This window comes from Ochotona curzoniae, unplaced genomic scaffold (assembly GCF_017591425.1).
Source record: "Ochotona curzoniae isolate NIBS_2020 unplaced genomic scaffold, NIBS_Ocur_1.0 contig_3520, whole genome shotgun sequence".
NCBI lineage: Eukaryota > Metazoa > Chordata > Mammalia > Lagomorpha > Ochotonidae > Ochotona > Ochotona curzoniae.
In genome coordinates, this window is record NW_024465894.1 from 32733248 (window position 1) to 32755417 (window position 22170).

Consider the following 22170-nt stretch of genomic DNA (forward strand, 5'->3'; position numbering starts at 1 on the left):
TAGTGGAAATTGATATACTCAGAGGTGGAGGCAGAGAGCAGCGTGTCTCTGCATGCAGAGCAAGGATGGGCTCACAGCAAAATGACTGACAATGTCCTGACAGTAGCAGGTCGGACTCTGCGGCGCTGCCCGTGCCTGCATTGTTGCGAGACACCTCAGTGGCAGCAGGATGGAGTTGTTGAAGTTCACAAAAGCCACCCACTGGGAAGCTGAAGGGGAGATCAGTGCTGAGGGGAGGGAACTTGGGGATGGAGAGGGGAAACTCCGATGCCTATGAAGCTGCGTCATAAAACAAAGTAATAATTTTTAATCACAAAAAAAATAAATATAAAACAAATGAAAGATCTATACATAGCACCAGAGGCCACTGTGCAGGTCGCAATAACACAGCGGCTATTTCGAATTGCATGTCCTTGCCGGACACCCTTTCTCTGCCTGATACTTGGGAATCGTGTTTCTCATCAACGCACAGCACGGGTCTGGGGCCTCTGTTTACTCCTGAGGCAAACAGAAATACATGTTGAGTTTGCCATTAGCATGTCCACTGATGCTTAACTCAGAGCCACTGGACTTGTGCCAACATTTAAATGGAGCTGTTTTTAAGAAAGGACTTCTACCAATATTTAAAACACAAACAGCCCACCTGCTGAGGGCTTGCCCAAGGAAGCACCACAAACGCACAGTGCCTGGCTAGGCCTGCTCAGCCCATCCCTTCATCTGCTTCAGCTGAGAGGAGCTGGCTGCTCACTCCATGAAGGAGGAGCCACCAGAAAGCTGCCAAGATGTCACAGGCAGAGACTCCAAACCCGACCCCTCCCAGAAGCCCAGCACACAGAACCTCGGACCAAGCGCGGGCTGTCATCCGACCTCAGGCAGCAGGCAGCAGGTCTTCACCTTGGGCGCGCATTGACTGAGCTGCCTGGCTCAGCACAACACCTAACCCGCAGCTGCAACTGTGGGATCCAGCAAGGTGCTTGCTGCGGGCATTGCCTGGAAAGGAGCCTGGCAGCTGTGCTGTGATGGTTGCTGTACCCCATGGACCCCTATGCTTCTGAGGCATGGTCAGATGTACCTCCTCTTGGCTGGGACGGATATCCCTGTCAGTCCCTTCAGACGACTGGAAGCTGTTCTCAGCTCTGGCCAGCCTCCTGAGCAGCCTCTGCCCATGTAGTCTGCCCTCCCACCCCTGCTAACCCTGCAAAGCAGATGTCCACTGGCAGATCAACCTCTAACCTTGACCCCACCTACCCAGTCACACAAGAGCAGGCGTGGGTGGTGCGGTAGGACAGAGTACTGTCACACTTGAGCTAAGCCTCCACTTGCATAATGGACAGGCACTGGTTCGTGTCCCCACTGCTCTACTTCCCACCCAGCTCCCTGCTCGTGGCCTGAGAAAGCAGCAGAGAACGGCTCAAAGCTTCAGGACCCAGCACCCACAAGGGAGACCCAGAAGAAGCTCTTGGCTTCTGGGTTTGGGCCAGCTCAGCTCCACTGTTTTAGCCATATGGGAAATGAACACGCAGATGGAAGCTCCCTGTTTCTCCTCTCTGTAACTCTGCCTTTCAAGTAAAAACAAATTATTCAAGAAGATTTGGGGCATGACAAGAAACTCAATGGCACACGTTGGGCTGTGGTCACTGCCAGCGTCTGGGCGTCGGTGATAAAGCAGAGATATGAAAGAGGACTTGGGTGGTGGCACCAGCTCAGGGTGGAGGTTTTGCAGCAACAAAAATTAATGTTGTGACAGAGGAGGGAGCAGGGGGAGTTCCCTATTCTATAACTCTCCTGAGGATCTGGCCACCTATTGGGGAGGGTTCATGACAGTGGCTCTCTGAGGCTCCTGTCGCCAGACTGGGGGCTGCTCGCCTGCCTCTCGTCGGTTCTGGGGGCGGCAGCATGGCACTCGCGTGGCAGGTGCACCCAGGAAGGCCAGGGCAGCTCCTAGGCGAGCATCAGTGGGCCAGGCACTCTGCTCCGAGTGACCGATCTGAATTCGGTCAGAAAAGGCGGCTTCGCGCGCCCTCTCGTGGTCGCCAGGGCTCAGCGCAGGACGCTCCTGGTTCCACGGCACTGTGAGCTGGTCCCGACTTTCCTGCAAGGTGGACGAAGCTCCGTGCTGTGCTCCGACTATTCACAGCAGCAAAGCAGGGGACCCGAGCTGCAAGGAGGCACTGGCTCCCGCATCGTCCGCAAGGCGGGGGAAACATTATTTGTAAGTCACATGGAATGTCATGCTTATGGACACAAGCTCTGTTAGCACTGGAAGCCACCGCCTGGACATCAGCGGAGTGTCAGCTCAAAGGAATCCATGCCGTGAAATGTGAAATGCAGAAATACAGAAATTCTAGAGAAACAGATCACAGAATCTATGTGGGTTGGATTTGACAATGAGTATTAACACAAACCAATTGGGGGAAGAAAAAGCTTCATGCAGTGAGCTGTGACTCCAGGCTGCGGCTCCTGACGCCAGCTTGCAGCTAACACCGGTCCTGGGAGGCGAGTCACAGCTCATCCCTGGGGTCCTGGTACCACCACAGGAAAACTGGGTGCAGCTCCTGTTTCCGCACAGTCTGGGGGCTGTTGCAACAATTGCTGGAATAAATGAGCAGTTGGGAGTTCAGTTTTTCTGTCACTTCTCTGAAAGAAATTATGCATGTATTTAGGCCCAGCTCTTGGGATGCCGGCATTACTATCAGAGCATCTAGGAATGAGTGCTAGTTCCACTTAAAAGATTTTGTTTATTCATTTGAAATAGAGTCACACACACATATATGGGGGGGGGGGGAGAAGACATGAAGAAAGAGAAGGAGAAGGAGAATGAGAGAGAGAGAGAGGTCTCTTCCACCCACTGCTGCTTCTCCCAGGTCTCTTACCTGAGCTGCTGGATCTAAGTATTTGGACATCCTTCACTGTTTTCTCAAGCAAGTGAGCTCAATCAGAATCGGAGCAGCCATAATGTGAACTGTGCATGTACGGGAACCCCACCATGACGCAGCCCCAGCCCCCCAGCTCCACCTCTGACCCTGCTTCCTGCTAACAACATCCTGGGCCTCACTCTCACACAGCACCAGCCCCCCAGCTCCACTTCTGGTCCAGCTTCCTGCTAACAGCACCCTGCATCCCCACTGTCCCTTCAGGAGACCTTGTCCCTGTTCCTGCCTTCACCTTGGCTGCCACAGTGTTACACACATTTAGAAAATGAAACAACAGACAGACTCTCTCCATTTCTGCTTTTTAATGAATATATCAATACGTTGGAATCTAAAAATGCATTTGGTCCAACTTGTATCGGAAATACACGAAGTGCTGGTGTTGTGCTGTGGTGTCCACATCACTGCCCGTGGTGCCAGCACCCTGTACGGGTGCTGGTTCAAGACATGGCTATTCCATTTCCTGCACAACTCCCTGCTAGTGTCTCCAACACGGGATTTGGGATCCAACCACTTGAGTGCTCGGCTGCTATCCTCCTGCCTTAGCAGGAAGCTGGATCGAGAATAAGCAGGATTCAACCCTAAGCCAGTGCGTAAGGGATACAGGCATCCCAGAGCAATGTCCCATCCGCTGAGCCAAACGTGGACGTGTCTACCATGAGCCTTCTTCTTCTTTCTCTAAACTTCTTTTTTATTATTATTGTCATTTTATCTTTCAATTCCATAGGCCCTGGGATTTCCCTTCCCCCGTCATCAAGTCCACTGCCCCGCCCCCTGAGTTCCCCTATATTATTACTATAATTTAATTCTTCATAAGCAATCGTATATCCATCATTGCGGGCATGGAGTTCAGATCGCCGTTCTTCGCTGAATGCTGCTGGGGTATCAGTCACTGCAACACCACACCGTTGTGTCCGCTGCTTTCCTGTGTCTGTCAGTCTCCAGGTACCCCTCTGCTGTCATTTGTCCTCTCCTATTTCCTGGAATGTGCCCTCTCTGCTTCACACTGGCTCATGTTTCTTAGTCTGTTTAAACATGTCCTTACCCCATTCCACCATCTTGATTCTATCTTACCATGCTGTGTCTACTCACAGTGGGACACAAGTTTAAAGTACAGCTGGGGTCCAGCTACCCACGAAAGTCAGAAAGCATGTTTGCCCTAGGGTGGGCATTTGGCCTGGTACTCGCAATGCCAGCTGAGGTGCACCTACAGCTCGTAAGATGGCAGCATTTCCTATTGGAGGGCTGGGGTTCAAGTCTTGACGCTGCTTCCAGTCCCATCTTCCTGCTAATGCACACACTAGGAGACCACAGAGGCACGGGGAGGGCAGGGTGACCATGGCCCAGCTCCCTGCTGATGCTCCTGGGAAAGCAGCAGAAGATGAACCGAGTGTTTGGGTCCCTGCACCCACGTGGGAGACCCAGAAGAAGCTTCTGGCTCCTGGCTTTGGATTGGATCAGCTCCAGTCATTGCAGTCATTTGGGGAGTGAACCAGCAGATGGATGATCCTCTCTCTCTCAAATAATTTTTCACTGTTTTTTTTGCCCTCTGCCAGCTCCACTGTCTGTCCTCCCACTGGGTCTCTGCCCTTTCTGTACCAGGAGTAGGAGAGAGGGATCACGTGTCCTTCCCCTGGACACACAAAAACAGCTGCTTCCTGGACGTGAACTTGATTGCCCAGCTCATACACTGGTCTTAGCCGGCTGCAGGCTTAAGGGAAGAACTCCAAGACCCCACCCCACCACAGCTATCAGAGCAGACCCCGCTGTGCAGAGGGGAGCCCAGCTCTTCAGAATACATGAAATCAGGAAGCAACCAGACCCTATGCGGACCTCAGGGAGGGGGCTGGGTCATATTATTCAGAGGTGAGGAAGAGCAGCGCCTGTCCTGGAGTTCACCCTCTGTGTTACACACCCAGCACACGCCCCTTGGGGAACAATCCTGGACCCCAGCAGGTGCGGGACGCACGACGGTCACCATGTCACCAACGAGGCAGGTGAAGCTCGGATCCCAGGCATGGTTAATGCGGTGGAGGAGTCAGACTCAGCCCAGGCAGCACAGTCCCAGGCACACGGCTTTGTCCTCACCCAATGGCAGGTGGAAAGGAAGCTGTGTATGAAGCAGGACCGGCAGATCCTAAGGGTTCCTCTCCAGCAGGAACATCTCCAGGCTGGCAAAACAAGGCAACAGAGACCCACCACCTCAGCCTCCCCTTTCCCTTGGCTCTGGGCTTGTCATGGCCCACTGCCCCTGCCATTGGCTGTGCATAGAACAGTAGAGGCACACATGGCCTGTTCTAGCAGACTCGAGCAAATACTACAGGAAAACATCAGCCATGGACCAGCAGCAGGAGAAAGAGTTCTACATGAGAGAGAACCCAGGCCCTGCTTCAGAGGGTCCAGCCTGCTCAGGAAATCCCAGGGCCCACCTGCAGCCAGTGTCTACAGGAAAGCACAGACCAGGTGCCCCCAGAGAAGAGAGCAACCTGGAGCATCCAGGCCTAAGGAGGTGGCACTGAAACCTCAGGTCACCCACAGGCCAGGCCAAGGGCAGTGGTCACAAGGGTAGGAGGGCAGCTGATGCGGACCCTACAGGGAGCCTCCTGCAGCTGCCCAGGGCCATGGCGTGCCCTCCCTGGCTTCACAGACTCTGCTTCCCCAGGTTCAGCATGCCCACAAGCCCCCCGGGGTGCTCTCACCCACAGAAGTTACAGTGAAGAGCTGGGTCACTGGGTTCTGGGAGCCAAGTCGTCTTCAGATGGTACTCAGGAGCTGGAGACGCACAGCAGCTGATGCTGTCTGTTCCTGGCAAAGGCGTGGGACCAGGGGCGCAGGTGGTAAAAGTTCCAAACCAGCAGCCAGCAGGCTACAGGTCCAAGAAGAGCTAGTGCTTCCATTCAAGTCCACAGGATAGCCAACCTGAGGCCCCAGCTCTGTGCCCAGCCTTCTGACCTGACCCTGTCGGCCTTGCCTACCTGGCAGAAGGCTGCCTGGTGTCCTCAGACCCCCACTTCCAATGTCATCTCACCAACCATCATCCAGGCAGACACACCCAGGGTCATGCTTGCCCATGGTCCATGTGGTTGACCCTAACTCATCTCATTCACTCCTCTGCACACCATAGTCACTTTCTGCCAGCCCCATGACTCACAGCTCAGACTTGGCACACAGCTTTCCCTGATACAGTGCCCCACCCTCTCTTCTCTTCTCTGGAAGCTTCTGTTGGTCCCTCAAAGCCCAGCCCTTGGCTGGCTCCCATGCCATCTCAACCTAATTCCCCCAGGTCATCAGAGCAGCTCACATCTATTCCATGGGCTTCTCCTGGACACTTGCTGAGCTATGAGGTGTGCCAAGGAACTAACCTGGGTGACATGGGCCCTGGTCACCTCTGCACCTGCTGTCACAAGAAACAGACAACATGAGAAACCCCGTCCCTAGACTGAGGCAGACAGTTGTACAAACAAGCAGGGCCATGGAGTGCAACTGGCATGGTGAGCAGGGGAGCAGAGTGGAGTCCTGGAGTAGAGTCAGGACTGTGAGCAGGGGCGCAGAGCAGGACTGAGAAAGCAGAACATAGGGCAACTTTAGCCTGCAGTATCAGCTGCTCTGGGAGTGCTGGTTCAAGACCAGGCTTTTCCACTTCTGACCCAGCTCCCTGCTATTGGCTGAGAAAGCAGTGGAGGATGGCCCCAGTCCTCGCGATCCTGTACTTACGCAGAAAATCCTGAACTCCTGGTTTGGATCGCTCTCTCTCTCTCTCTCTCTCTGTATGTGTATATGTGTGTGCATGTGTGTGCCCCTCTCTCTGTAACTCTTCCTCTCAAATAAAAATGAGTGAATCTTTAAAAAAAGAAACAAAAAGGAAAGAAGGACGGAAAGCCACACACACACTGTCCTCAGAGAAGCCTGGGTAGTCCAGGGTAGCAGGAATGTGAAGTGGGAGCCCGGGTCACAACCGCGCTTGTATACCTTCCGGAACAGGCTGGCTTCAGCCCAGCGTCCAGCTTGGGTAACAACAGGGTCTGGGTGTGTGCTGCTCTCTTAATCCTTGCCTCACACTCACTGGAAGATCTGGTACCCTGATGCCATGAAGCACGTTGAACAAGAGGCTGCACCACCCACATTGCTGTCCTGGCACTCAGCAAGGGCCTTGCTACCATGAGCTGCCCACAGAGGTGTGGGTGGCATGGGTGGGACAAGGGAAGCGGGTGGGGCCTCCAAGATCTTTGCAGAAACAGGAGGTTGGGAAGAGAATCAGTCCCAAGCCCTCATCACCAAGGTGGGGTGCGGAGGACCCCAGAACTCAGTGGCTGGCCCGGGTGCCCCAGTATCTCCATCTGCAAGGACTGCTTGCTTGGCAGAGGGGAGGCAGAGGGGGAGTGAAGGAGCAGGCCTGTGATACTGTGGCCTGCACATGCAGCTCACGCTGCTGCTTCAGCAGGTTAGGGAGCGCAGGGCCAGAGCAGGGGCCCTCTTCTCAGATGGCGCAGGGCAGGGACAGTGCAAACATATCACGTGTGTTCCCCAGTGTTTTTGGCAGTCACGTGCTCTCAGAGACCCTCCCCTTCCTCCAGGCACCTGTCCTCCCCTCCGACTGCCCTTCTCCCCTCTGTATTCCTGAACCTTCCTTTACATTCTGTCTTCTTCTCCCATTCCCCTCCAGTGCAGACAGCCTATTTCCCAACACTCACTTCCTCCCAGTGGTGCCTCAGAAATCTCTCCAATCCTCTGGGAAGGCATTGTGTTGCTGTGGGTTAAGATACTGCCTGAGATCACTAGCATCCCATAAGAACCTTGGTTCGACTCTCGGCTGCTCCAGTTCCAATCCAGCCGCTTCGTAAACTGTCTGGGAAAGTAGCAGAAGCCTGCCCAAATGCTTGGGTCCCTGCACCCACGTGGCAGGTCAAGATGGAGTTCTAAACTGCTGGCTTCAACCCAGCCCAGTCCTGGCTGCTGCAGAGTAAACCAGTGGATGGAAGAGCTCTCTTACCTCGCTGCCATCCTGCCTTCAGATAAGTAAGTAAGTAAACACATCTTTAAAAAAAAAAAAAAAAAAGATTAAGACCCGGGAACTAACACAGTGGCTCAATTGGCTAATCCTCCGGCTAAGAGCTCTCTCATCTCATACCAGCACCAGTTCATATTCTGGCTGCTCCACTTCCCATCCAGCTTCCCCATCTATTACCTGAAAAGGCAGCAGAGAATGCCCAGGTCCTTGGAACCTGAATCTGTCTTCTCCAGGAAACGCCCCCTCCCCTTCTCACCTAGAATCCAGCAACACGGTCTTGGCAATGTGACCTTGTTATTAACTCCTCTCCCTAGGACCCATGGGTCCCCAAACTTCCTGTGCCCTCACAGTCACATTTCAAGGACATACCAAGCCCACAGCTGCCCCTGCTGTGTGTTCAGATGACAGTCCTGCCCTCTCAGTGGATGAGACAACTGTCTCCAATCTTCTTTTTTCTTCCTGTATCTGAGGAAAGTGGGGAGAGAAGAGGACAGGGTTGCTCCCAGAAGCCCAGTAAGTAACAGCACCCAGGGAATGAACCAGCGCACAGAAGATCTTTCTCTCTGTATTTCCTCTCTGTAGATCAACCTTTAATTTTTTAAAAAACAAAGAAGATACAGAACTTGGGATGTCCATACCCAGAACAGTCTTTGCTTACAGCCTGGTCGCTGAGCTTCCAATACAGCTTCTGACACTGTATCGTGGAACACAGCACATCATTGTTCAAGCTTCTATGGTTCGATTTTGTTGGCCCCGTCACACTGCAGGTGCCTGGATGGTAGTATAGGCTTGGGGCTTCAGGTTAATTCAGCCCTAACTACTGCAGGCATTTGAGTAAGCATGTAAGATGTTAAAGAAGAGTAACTTAGTAAGAACATTTCCCCACTGATCAACTGAACTGAAAAGCTGAGTGTTTTGTGCCAGCTGTTTGGTTTTTCCGTTCCTTTTTCTCTAATTTTCTTATTAAAACTGTATTTTTGTGTGTTACTCTGGTGAAAAATTTTGAAGTGTCATTATTACAATTCCAGAGCACCAACATCCCATGTGAGCTCTGATTTGAGTTCTAGGTTGCTCCATTTCTGATCTAGCTGCTTATTATGCAACTGGAAAGGCACAAGAGGATGCCCTAAGTACCTGGACCCTTGCCACTCATGTGGAAGACCCAGTTAGGGCTCCAGCCTCCTGGCCTTGACCTGGCCCATTCTTTCAGTTGTGGCCAACGGGGAGCGGTTTCCATATCTCTGTGTCTCTATAACTTCCTTTCTCTCTCTGTAAGTCTCCTTTGCAAATCAACTTTAAAATCTTACAAAGTTTCCAGCTGTAGGCAACTCCTTAGGTAGCTTTGTACCGAGGCAAGTACTGGGAGGCAAGCTCTGGGAGAAGCCAATAGCCGGGCCTGACTAATGTCAAATTAGTGTTAACTATTACCAATATGCCTTCAAAATTAGCTATTCTACGTTTTTTTTTAAAAGATACGTTGGGAAGGTGGGAAGGCTGGACCAGGACACACCAGCCCCCAGGTTGGGGAGGGGGATGCAGATTGCCCAGGGAAGAGGGCCTGGAGATGTGTGAGCATGGGAATGGCTGAGGGCGTGTTTGGCGGGGGAGAAGTGACTTGTGGGAACTTCCGAGACCAGTGTAACCAGGCTGGGACAAGGATCAGCAGAAGCAACCCTGGAGAAGACCCTTGATCCTTGGGAAACCTCAGGAATGTGTGCCTGAACACGGGGCATATGAGAGGCCCCTCCCACTCCACACCCGACCTCAGGCAAGGCTTTAGCAAATTTTTTTTTTCCTACCCCAGTTCCTGGAATGCAGCCACCACTTGTTGACCTGTAAAGAATCATGATTTGCAAGAAGAAGAAAGAATTCCTTGAAATGCGTTCTGTGAAATAACTCGGTGAAAGTTAATGTGTACTGCAAATTTACTTTGCAATAATGTTACTTAGCATTATTGAAGTATCATGGCTTTTTGTGTAAAAGGAATAGTATGAAAAACACATTGCAATCTTCCTGCCTATGTCCCTCGTCTGACTGCCCTGCCCCCTTCCTCCCACCCACTTTCCTCACTCGCCCACCCATGTCCCTAACAACAACAAAAACCACTGCACCTTGGATTCATACTCCTTGTTTCCCTGTGTCTTTTCTCAATCAGCAACACTCCCACGTCCCAGATCCTTAAACCTTCTGAGACCTGCAGAGCCACTGCTCCTGAGGCAGGCAAGGGAGCTGAGACAGAGTGGGTTGTTTTGTTTTGTTTTGGCAGGAGGGGACTGGAGGGCATGTCTTGGTCAGGCCAAAGCATCTGCCCAAGAGGGAGACCTAGGCTGGGCTAACTAGCATTGCCCACCACCCCCTGGTGCACATGAAGGTAGGTGATGAGGGCTCGCCTGGTTGGGTTAAGCCACATTACCCATCCATCAGTGTTGGGGCATGGGAATGTCCGGGGGGGGGAGGGATGCAGCACCCACTGGATGCAACAGAACCAAATCTGGGGGTAGATTCTGTTGGGGACTTGTGAGTTCACCTCTGTGAGACTACAGACTGCAGCACCGACCGGTTTACACAGACAGCTGGGGGTGGGATGGGCTGAGCCAGGTTGGACCGCAGAACTCACCTCATGGGAACCCACCTGACACTTGAGAGAGCTAGGACTTGGAAGAGGACAGTTATGGTCAGGCTGCAGAACCTGCTGGGGGTGAGCCAGGCTTGGCAGGGCTGCCTAGCTAATTAGCGTTGTATGAGCCATGTCTGAGGACAGGCCAGGCTGAGCCAGGGTGCAGAACCTGTTGGCATGCGTGAGAGCCAGCACAGGAAGTGGGCCACGCTTGGCTGGGCTAGTCTGCAACACTGTTCAGTGAGGATTGAGCTCACAGATGGGCCGTGCCAGCCTGGGTCAAAGGACCTGCCAGCACATGCAAGACCCAGGGTTGGGAATGGGCCTGATAGGGGAACTATAGGGACTTTCCTGCTAGGCTGCAGCTCCCACTGGTGGAAGTGAGAGCTGGGGTTGTGGGCAAACCAACCTGGGCAAGGCTGCAATACCCAATGGCGTGCATGTGGATTGGGTCTTGGTGTGGGCCAGATCAAGGTAGGCTCTAGCACCTGCTGGCACTGCAAAACCATAATGGGTATGGATAGGCCAGGCCAGGCCAACCCATGGCACCCAGTCTGGGCATGGACCAGGTTGGGCTAGGCTGTAGCACCCGAGAGTGAAAGCTGGAATGGATATGTACCAGACTGGGCTGCGATACCTACCAGTGAATGCCAAGACTGGGAGCTGGCCATGTCAGGCTAGAATGCAACACCTGCCGACACTCACAAGATCAGGGGCTGAGAGCAGGTCTACTAGAGGAACTCAGTTAACTCCCCTACTAGGCCACAGTTTCCACTGGTGAGTGCAAGAGCTGGGACCCTAAAAGCTAATTTGTTGTACTTAGTATACAGAACACAGTAAGTTTTAGACCCGCACCTGAATTACTTATTCCAAGGTCAAAATTACATTTTTATGTGTTCAAATAACTAGCAAGTATAATATTTTCTGACCAATAAACCCAGGCACAAATACATGCTAACAATTGAAAACTTTTTCAAATTTATCTTTCAACAAATTTAAAATAGATTATCAAAGATTTACTTATCAGAACCAATAATCATGTGGCTGAACATACTTTCTGTTTTTCAAAAGATTTATCTATTTTCATTGGAAAGACAAATCAGATTCACAGAAAGGAGAGAAAAAAAATTTCCCATCCTCTGGTTAGCTCCCCAAATGGCTGCAACTGCCAGAACTGAGTCGACCCAAAGCTAGGAGCTTCTTTTGGGTCTCCCACAGAGGTACAGAATCCCAAGACCACTGCCCACAGCCCCCCAGGCCACAAGCAGGAAGCTGGATGGGAAATGCAGTGGCTAGGACATGAACTAGTTATGAGATCTGGCTCTTGCAGGGGGAGCATTAGCGGAGTGACTCATTAAGCCACACCCCAGAAACAATTTAAAGAACAAAAAAAAAAAAAAAAGAAAGAAAGAAAAGAAACAAATTTCTGTAACAGAAACAAAGGTATATTCATCTATGTAATAAATATTCAAATATTGTTTCAAAATCATATATAAAATATGAAGTGACCCAATAGAAAAAAAAATAAGCCAAGAATATGAAGAAAAACAAAGGCCCGCTGTCCGGTTTTGTAAACTGTAACTCATGAAGAAAGTTATTTCCCAGCAGGATCAGACCCCGCAGGGAGAAGGCACTCCAGGCAGTCGGACCCTCATAGGGGGACAGCGCCACCTGTGGGCAGGTCGGACGCAGGAGGAAGAATTCAGCTCAGCCCAAACTTCATGGAGATTCCCTTTACCTGGGGCAAGCACAGGGACTCCCACTCCAGACGCGATTCTGATTGGCAGCGTCATCTCCCGAGTCGTGTTCCCTGTGACTCTTCTGAGAACTCCCCTCGCTGGAAGCAGAAAGGGGTGGGTGGGTGTGTGTGTGTGTGTGTGTGTGTGTGTGTGTGTGTGTGTGTAAAGTCCCCTCTGGCGGCAGAACGTTGGCTCAGCCCCAGCCTGTGACTCCGGCTGTGCGTTGAGATTGGTCTGGGGTGGAGCTTCAGGTAGAGTCGGGCTGTGCCTATGATGTCCACGCACCGGAGACCCTGTGAGCTCCGGGCCCCGCTGCCACTCCATAGGTGTGACAGTTAGGCTGGGTTTGGAAACAAGACCTCAGTGCTCTCAGCATAGCTTTTCCTGCTAGTCAGGGTCTTTTTGATGTTGCACGAGAAGTGCAGTGTTACAGATTTGGCAAGTTATACGCAAAGAGGTCTTACTTGGCTCAGGGCTCTGGACAGGGTGGAGAAGCAGCCTCTTGGTGAAGGCCTTGTTGGCAGAGGTCCGAGGCAATACAGGGACCACTTGGTCAAATAAAGGGACTGAAGGGGAGACCAAGGAGGCTTCTTTAACATACCCCCAGAGATGATGCCTCAGCCCGTTGGTCACACGAGCGGATTTATCCTAACCACCTCGTAAAGGTCTCAGCTAGTCACACCTCTAAATACCCGAAGTACCTCTCAATTAAAATTAAACTTATCCACGACTTTCAGTTAACACTGCAATGAACACTTAAACATCTAGCTCATATGCCACCTTGTTAAAAGCCAACCCTCTCATCAAAATTCATGCTATCAGCTGTTTTCCTGCATAATTCATTTCATTTATCCATACATAAATGTTATTCAGCGGCAAAAAATGTTGTGGTGAACGTGGTGAACAGGTGGCTGGTATTGAAGGGATAAGTCAGAAATGATTCGTGCACTTTGGGTTTTTTTACATTATGTAGTGAGGCCAGACTATATCAGTATCCACGCATGTCTGCTTGATGCCATCTTAGAAATCCCGACGTGGAGAGGAATGTTCCAAGGATATTGCTTGAGTGATTTTGGTAGTTCTGAGATACATTTGGTTTCGTTGCTCCAAGGTTGAGAAAATCCTTCCAAGGTGTGTTGGCTGACAGAGTCCACCCCAGTGCACCCACTCACCCAGACACTTGCTGCCAAAGCTCGGCCAGGAACGTTATCCAACCTGTTTCACTCTCCCTCTTCTTGCATGGCACTCAACATCCTCTACAGACCTGCATAACCTAACCATCTTGTTCCTCTTACGACCTGGGCATGCTGTCCACTGCACATACATCAGCAATTGAGGAGGCCCAGTCCCAACACATGAGGTTCCAAGGTCAGACCATATACCCTGTGATTTTCCCTGAGGCTGGGTTTTGAGTCCAGTGGTCTAGTTGCAGAGTCCCCCAAGAACCCTCACATGGGGTGACCCCAGACCTGACTCTTGCATGTGCCAGCCAGTGCAGGATTTGATTCAGTCTGTCACCTGTATGAGCCCATGCACACACTGATGATTGTAGCTGCCTGGTCAGCTTCATCCCCAGCCCTGTATCTTGTGCAAATTGATGGCCCAGCCTGTCACAGATGGGTCCTTGCACACACCAGCAGGAAGTGCAGCCTAGTTAGGGTGATACCCCATAATCCCCACCAGGTTGGACCCAGCTCTGGTTCCTGGCTCCTCTATCACCGATATATGTAGCAGACTAGCTTGGTCCATGCTTTGTCCCAAGCGGGCTCTTGAGTACAGCTATGTCCCAACTGGATTCTTGAATATTCCTATGAATGTTGCAGCTTATCTCAGCCAACCCCATCGCACAATCCAGGCCACACATATGCTGATGGGTGCTGCTGGCTTGTCCTGCCTGGTACACCCCCAGCCTTGGCTCTCATGCACACCAACCGGAGCTGCGGGCCAGCAGAGGAATGCCCACAGTTCCCAATAGGCCCAGTCCCAATTAGAGTGACATGACTTGACTATGTCCTAGCCTTTGCTAGAGAATGTGATGGTCAAGCCCACCCAGTTCACACGTATCCCCGCTCTTGCATGCATCAGCAAATACAGTGTCCTGGTCTAGCCCGGCCCTCCCCCAACCCAGTTCACATGCAAGCTGATGCTGCAGTCCTGCCCAGTCCAATCTACCTCCAATCCAGGCCCTCGCACTCACCAGTTTGAGTAGTGGCCCGGTAGAAAAGCACCCATAGCCCACCCACCAGGTGTGCTCCTGTCCTGGGGTCTTGTGTGTGCCGGTGGATGCTGCAGCTCAATCTTGCATGACCTGAATCACATCAGCATTCACCAGCAGGTGCTTCAGCCTGACTCCACCTGGCCTGCCCCCAGTTCCAGCTCATCCTGTCATAGCGAGGCCAGCACCCAGTTCTGGAGGTAAATAAACTGGCAGGGTTGTATCCCAACCTGTCCTGACTCTAACACCTGCTAGCAGGTGTTGCAGACTGGCCCAGCTCTGCCATAGACCTGACCCACAAATGTGCCAATGGACACTAAAGTCCAGGCTGGCCTGAGCTTCTCCCAGCTTCAGTTCTTGTGCGTACCAGTTGGGGCTGCATAGTCACAAGTGTGTTCCTATCAGAGCAGCTCCCAGACACAGGCCTTGTACACACCATGAAGTGAAGGGGCTGAGCGCGCCAGGCCAGGAATACCTGGAGGGACTAACCTTAAACACCAAGCTGCAGACCAAGTCCCTAGTGCTATCCTTCCTTCCTGCCTCCCTCTGGTTAAAAATAACAAAATAAAGTATTCCTAGACTCAATACTATCTTCTTGCTTTCCTCCAGTTGTAAAAAAAAAATTGATCATCTAGCTTCACATAAGATAAGGATTAATGAGAAAGTTTTGTACAACTGGGTTCTTCTGGGGCATAAAAGTCTATGTTCTTAAAGTGCATCATGTATGATGGCCATAGTGTAAACGAATAAAATCATTTCTCTGTTAAGCATCTTCTCTTTCTTTGTTCCATAAATCATGACCATTGTGTGTGTGTCTCATCCTGACTTGGCCCACCTCTAGTCCCCACATTCACCACAGGTGCTGCAGCCCTGCCAGACCAGCTCACACCTGCTCCGGCTCTCTCTGTTACACTCTCCAGCCTAGCTCTGCCTGGCCCCCAGATCCAGCTCTCATGTGGATCAGCAAGTGCTGTGACCTATCCCAACCTGTCTCACAGTTGCTTGCAGGTGCTGGAGCCTAGCCCAGTTTGGCACACTCCCAGGTCCAGCCCACACACATGGTGAGGGAGGTTGTAGCAGTGTTCAGCCCACTCCACCCCCATTCCTGGCTCTCGTGTTCACAGCTGGAACTACAGTCCAGCAGGGGCAGTCCCCTTATCTCCTCTATCAGGCCTGGTCCCAGCCACAATCCTTGCACAGGCCATCAGTTGCTCCTCCACAGCCTCACATACCCTACCCCATATCTTGGCCCTTGCCATCAAATGTTGCAGCCTGGCCTGGCCTGGCCTGGCCTGGCCTGACCCACCCCCATTCCCACCTTTCACCAGTGTGTTCTGCAGCCTAGCCTTGCCCAACTTGCTCCCATTCCTGATTTTCATGCAAACTGGTGGGTGTAATAGCTTAGCCCAGCACGGCCCACACCCCGTCCTGGCTGCTGTGCGTGCCAATGTGCTGTAGTTTGGCCCTGCTCTGCCCAGTCCGTGCCCAAGTCAGCCCACACACTTGCCAACAAGTGGAACGGCCTTGCCAGCCTGGCCCACACCCAGTCCTGACTCACACATTTGCCAAAAGAAGCTATAGTCCAAAGGGGAAGTTCCCCAAGTTCCCACAACAGGACACTGCCAGACTCGGATCTCACATGTACCAGCAGGTGTTAGGCCCCCACCCAGCACATCCCCCAACCTCTAGACTTTATCTGTGCTGGTGGATGTTACAGTCTGGCCCACCCTACCGTGCACGCAGTTCTTGGGTGTGACTGTAGCTGCTGCAGATTAAACCAGCCCAACCTGTTCCCAAACCCAGTTCCCATGGGTGTAGGTGATTTCTGTGGCCATGCCTAGCTCAGCTTGTTGCTACTTCCATCTCTCCAGCAAATCAGCCAGGATGGCAGTCCCACAGGAGTGAGCCCGCATATGCCCCACAACATCTGCCCTCAGCCCAGTTCTCTTATGTGCCAGCCTAGCCCTGACACAGTGGCAAATACTGTGACCTAGCCCTTCCAGGTAGGACCCCCAGCCTTAGCTTTAGTGTGCACTGCTGTGCAGTAGTTGATGCCAACCAACCCAGATCAAGTCTCCACATGGGGGATGGGGTGTATTGGTCCTCCAGGTCCCCTCCTCCAAACCACCGGGTCTCAGCCCCCTTGCAGTGACAGTTGGTTACCCCAATCCTCGTGTACATGGCATGAAAATAAAGTCCATATTTCATTCTCTGTTCAACCAATTGGTATTGTATTCTGTTCTTGATTTCTGTTCCTTTGTTCTTATTATAGTTCTCTCATCTATTTCATTTGTCTTCTATTGTAAGTGGTCACATCCATCCCCCCCTTGCCCTTCAGAGATCGACATAAAACTGCAAATTATTGCAAGTAACTACCACATTTTTTGGTTCCCTATTGTTCACACTTTGTGTTTCAGGAAGTAAGCAATCATTTTTATGTGAAAAATAGCAAATGTTTAAAATGCTAAAGAAAATGAAATGATGATGTTATAAAACTAGTTGACAAATAGTTTTAAGAAGTTTTCATTATTTGAAAGAGACTATAACAGAGATGGGAGAGAATTTGTGTCTGCTCATTTACTACCAAAACAGGCACAATGGCTGGTGCTGAGTCAGGCCACAGCAAGCAGCCAGGGAGCACATCCAGGCTTCCCACGTGGGCAGGACTTGGGGCATCTTTCACTGCATCCTCACACACGTCAGCAGAAAGGGGCATCAGAATCAGAGCAGCGATGACTTGAAGTGGCCTCCGACAGGACCCCAGCATCACAGGCGACAACACTAGCCCAGGATATATGATGTTACAAAAATAGCAAGCACATAAAATTTTTATTATCGGGATGAATCTGATTTTGCAAGTAAAGAATCCTTCAACTGCCATTCTTTGATACACCGTTTCTGCCAACCTCAGGAGGCTCATTCGCTGTCAGGTGGCGAGGTGTGTGGCCCTGTTGATTGGACTTTTAACACCTGACTTGTTTCACGTCATATCCATGAGGATACATCCATGCAAGAGATTAAAACATCTTGGAGTCTCAGTGCACTGCAACCTGATGAAACAGATACATATATTTTCAAACAGAAAGTTTGTTCTTACCCTTACTAAATGATACTGAGCATGGTTTTTTTGTTAACCTTGTTTAATATATTTATGCTTATGTCCATAGGTTACACTCTGGGCTTCTTTATAAATCATTCGAAGAATTATTACTTCTGAGTGAGATAATAATAAGATATATAGACAAGGAGCAAAAATTCCCTGAGTTCATTCTCAACTATTTGTAGCAGCCTTCCATTTTATTCTTTACTTGAGAGACAGAGGGGGATAAGAGTCGTAAAGGGCTCCCCTTTCTTGCTCCTACCCTGGAGTGCTTGGCACACTTCAAACTCCATCCTTCACTAATTATAAAGTTAAGTGGGTGATGAGCCTGGGCAGACAGCAAGAATGAAGCTCAGTGAGCTCTCCAAGCAACACAAATGGAAGGAATCGATAAATAAAGGCATGAAAATATGCCAGAGAAGAAGCAGAGTGTTAAAATGAAGAGAAAGACAGATTCGAAATTCAAAAATGTATTTAAGCTAGAAAAAAAAAGTCTTAATACGATCATAAAGAGATCAGACTTTCTAAATGAAAGCACATTTTCACAAAGAGCCAAATAATAGAGAAACAGACACAGGAGTGCCTTTCCTGCAAGCTGTAGCAAGCCCACGACTGAAGCTTGAAGCCAGCTGTCATGAGGGCCGGGACACCAAGAAAACAAAACCAGTGAGAACATTTTTGCTCCCAGCCTTGATTCTCAGATCTGCCAGTGGGTGTGATGGACTCGCCCAGCCTGGCCTGCCCCCAAGCCTGACCCACACATAACCTGGCCTGGTCAGGCTGCTCTCCATCCTAGTTCTCAGATCAGCCAGTGGAGGCTACAGACAGGCCCAGACATGACCTTCATGTATGCCAACAGGCCCAGTAACCTGGCCTGGGCTGCGCTGTTCCCAGCTTCAGTTCTTGTGCTCACCTGCAAGGGCTGCAGTGGCAGATCTCATGCACACCAGCCTGACTTGGTGTGGGTTCTTGGTCCAGCCTGACTTGCCCACCTTCTGACCTGGCAGATACAACAGCCTTGCCTGACCAGCCCACATCCATTCCAGCTCTTACCATTGGGTGTTACAGCTCAACCCTGCCTGGCTCACCCCCAGATCTGGCTCTTGCATGGCTCAGTAGATGCCAAGACCTAACCCAGACTGTCCAATACCCACCCTGGCTTTGCGAGAACCAGTGGGTGCTGAAGCCTAGCCTAACCTGACACACCCCAGACCCATCCACACTCACGCTGAGGAATACTGCAGCCATGTCCAGCCTAGTTTGCCAGCCTCATTCTGGCTCTTGTGTTCACAAGTAGGAACCACTCTCAGCCGGGCATCTCCTTAGATCCTTTGCCAGGCCAACTCCCAGACAGAGATCTTGCACACACCAGTGGTTGCTCTGGCTCAGCCTAGCATAACCCATCATATGCCTTGGCCTTTGCCATGAATGCTACAGCCTGGCAAGTGCAGCAGCCTTGCCTGACCCAACCAACATCCAGGTCTGACTCACATGTTCATCAGCAGGAGCTACAGCCTACTGGGGGGTTCTCCAAATCCACTCTCCCTCCCTGTCCACGCCTGACCCAGATCTCATGTGTGTCAGGTTCATGGGCCTGTTCATGTCAAGTTCATGTCTGGGCCTGTCCGTAGCATCCATTGGCTGATCTGAGAACTACGATGGGGAGCAGCCTGACCAGGCCAGGTTATGTGTGTGTCAGGCTTGGGGGCAGGCCAGGCTGGGTGAGTCCAACACACCCATTGGGTACCACATCATTACCTGACATAGCTTGCCCACTCTGTCTTGGCTTTTATGTGAGCTGGTGGATCTTGTTTCCTTGACTGCCCCACACCCTATTCTTGGCTGTGCCTACACATGCTCCAGCCTGGAGCATCCCAGCCTATTCCCAAACCCAGTACCAATGAGTGTCAGGGGGCTCCGTGGTCATGCTTATCTCAGCCTGTCACACCCTCACTTCTTCAGAAAACCAGCTAATATGGCATTCCCACAGGGATGGATCCACAGAATTTGCCCCCAGTTCTAGTTCTCTCACATGCTGGTTAGTGTCATGACCCAGCCTAGTGTAACCCATTCCCTGTTCTGACACTCACTGGTACTTATTGTGATCTAGCCCTGCCAGGCAGACCCCCCAGGCCTAATTTGTGTGTGTACCAATGGGTGGTGGTCAGCAGTGTTTGATGCTAGCTAGCCTTTCCCAGGTATCCCATGTGGGCGGATGCCAATGTGGCCCAGAAAGGTCCTGTAGCTTCCCTCCTGCAAACCACTAGGCCTCAGCCCCCTCGCTTACCTGCAAGTACAGTGGCCTTGTTGACAGAAGTCCCCCAGAAGTCATTGCTCACCTGTAAGGCGCTCCCTTAGGGACCCTCCTCTTCCACATATCCTGTACCTCCTTTCCTGATCTATCCACAGCCCCCGCACCTGCGAACACTTGAGTTCCCCAGCCAGGTCTTCTGGTGGGGTGGCGTGCTGTGCTAAGCCCTGCCTGCCCACCCAGGACCCCAGATCCAGTCCTCTGGTATACATGCTGGTCTGGGTTGTTACTCCTCTACCCAGCAGGACTCAAGCATGGTAACAAGTCCTCAAGGCCAGTCTACCAGGACATCATGCCAGCAGGTCAACTTGGTGCTCCAGCATCCCCACCCACTCCACCACGCCTTGGACCCAGACACGCAGCGAAGTTCCCAGGCCTGTTGGACTCTGCCTGTTGGCCCGTAGGCCAAGTCCCCAGGTCTCTGGAAGCTACCTAGGTGCCCAATGGGAGACAAATACAATCATAATCGCCTTTCCCCACAATCCATTGGTACTGAATCAATCACTGCTATTCATTTAGCAAAGACTGCCATCTTTTGCTTTTGCATATCTGCATTAAATATGCAAATATCCTACAGAGGAAAGTCATATTGTACCTGCATTTGGAGATTGGTATACTACAGTATGAAATATAATATCAAATTTTGAATTGACCAAAGTAACAACCTTTTTACAATTTGTCTGGAATAACTTTCTTAAATAGCATAAATGATATATAAATGGAAGTCACCATGTCATTCATCCATTATGATTTACATATAATTCAGTGTTTTTACTTACTTTACAACCTTTACAACATAAATTTTAGAATATTCTAGTGACCTAAAATTTCTGAGGATGGGCATCATGGTTTAAGGTATTTCTTGGGATGAACACTTCCCCAAGTGCCTGGATTGAAATCCCAACCATGGAGAGAATTTCATGTTCCATGGTCTGACCATGGAATGCATGGGTCAGAGCTGGGCCTCCACGGTGGCTTAGATGGAGCAGTGGACAGCGCATCCAGGTGTATATGGAGAATATGGCACTCCACTGGAGCCTGCAGGACACCTGATGTCATAACAGGAGCCAGAGGACAGAACAAATCGATCAACTACCCCAGCCATATGTTGGCAGTGAATATCTGGGCAAACGGAGACTCTAAGGTGAACAATGTAAGCCAGTGAACCCTGGAGAGATTTCATCGTGCCTGGAGTGGCAAAATCTATAGTAATCTGGAGCTGTTGGACTATTAAAACCTCTTGAGCAGAATCCTCAGAGCATGCCCAACATCAGAGACCCTGGGGTGGTGTCGGATGGCTACCCTCCATCCCAGGGTGCAGAGGCATTTAGGAGGTTGGGTGTGGCTTCTCTCCTTGTCTTCCCTCCTTCCTCCAGATACAGGAAGGAAAAAAAGAGAACGTGAAAATTATGACCTCACTCACTTTCCTGTAGCCCTTGACACTAATCACCCTGATCAACTACGTTAAATCTATCAAAAATAAAAAAATTTTTAAAAATATAAAAAAGAGATCAGCTACACCTGGCACAGTAGCCTAGCAGCTTAAGCCCTTGCCTTGAACACACCATATGGGCGCTGGTTTGTGTCCCAGCTCCTTGCTTGTGGCCTGGGAAAGCAGCCTAGGATGACCCAAAGCCTTGGGACCCTGCACCCATGTGGGAGACCTGGAAGAGGCTCCTGGCTTCTGGCTTCAGATTGGCTCAGTTCTAGCCATTACAGCCACTTGGGGAATGAATCAGTGAACAGAAGATCTTTGTCTCTCCTCTCTGTATATCTGACTTTCCAGTAAAAAATAAATAATAATTTAAAACAGAAAGAAAGAAAGAAACCAGCTCTTTTGGACTAACTTGTCGCTATCCCCAATACTTCCAATCCAAAGCCATCACAAACTTGCTGTTCTGTGTGTTCTCCTACTGTGGACATGCCATGCAAGACGAGGTCCAAGCATCCCTTCACTCAATGGGGGATATCCATCATTCCACTATGATCTGGACTCAACCGCTTTGCTGAGTTCACACCGAACATAATTATGGCAGCAGTTAGGTGAGAATAGACAAAAGGAGGATATTGTTCCCAGCTGGCAGCTAGCAGGAGAGGGAGCCTGACGAGCTCAGTTGCACTTGTATGGATAAAGTAGGGTTTCCACAGGACTGATTCATAGGGAGAAAGGAAACAGATCCATATTCAGGCCAGGCAGGGTCAGTCCACAGCATACATTGGTGCAAGTGAGATCCAGGCCAGGGTGCAGGC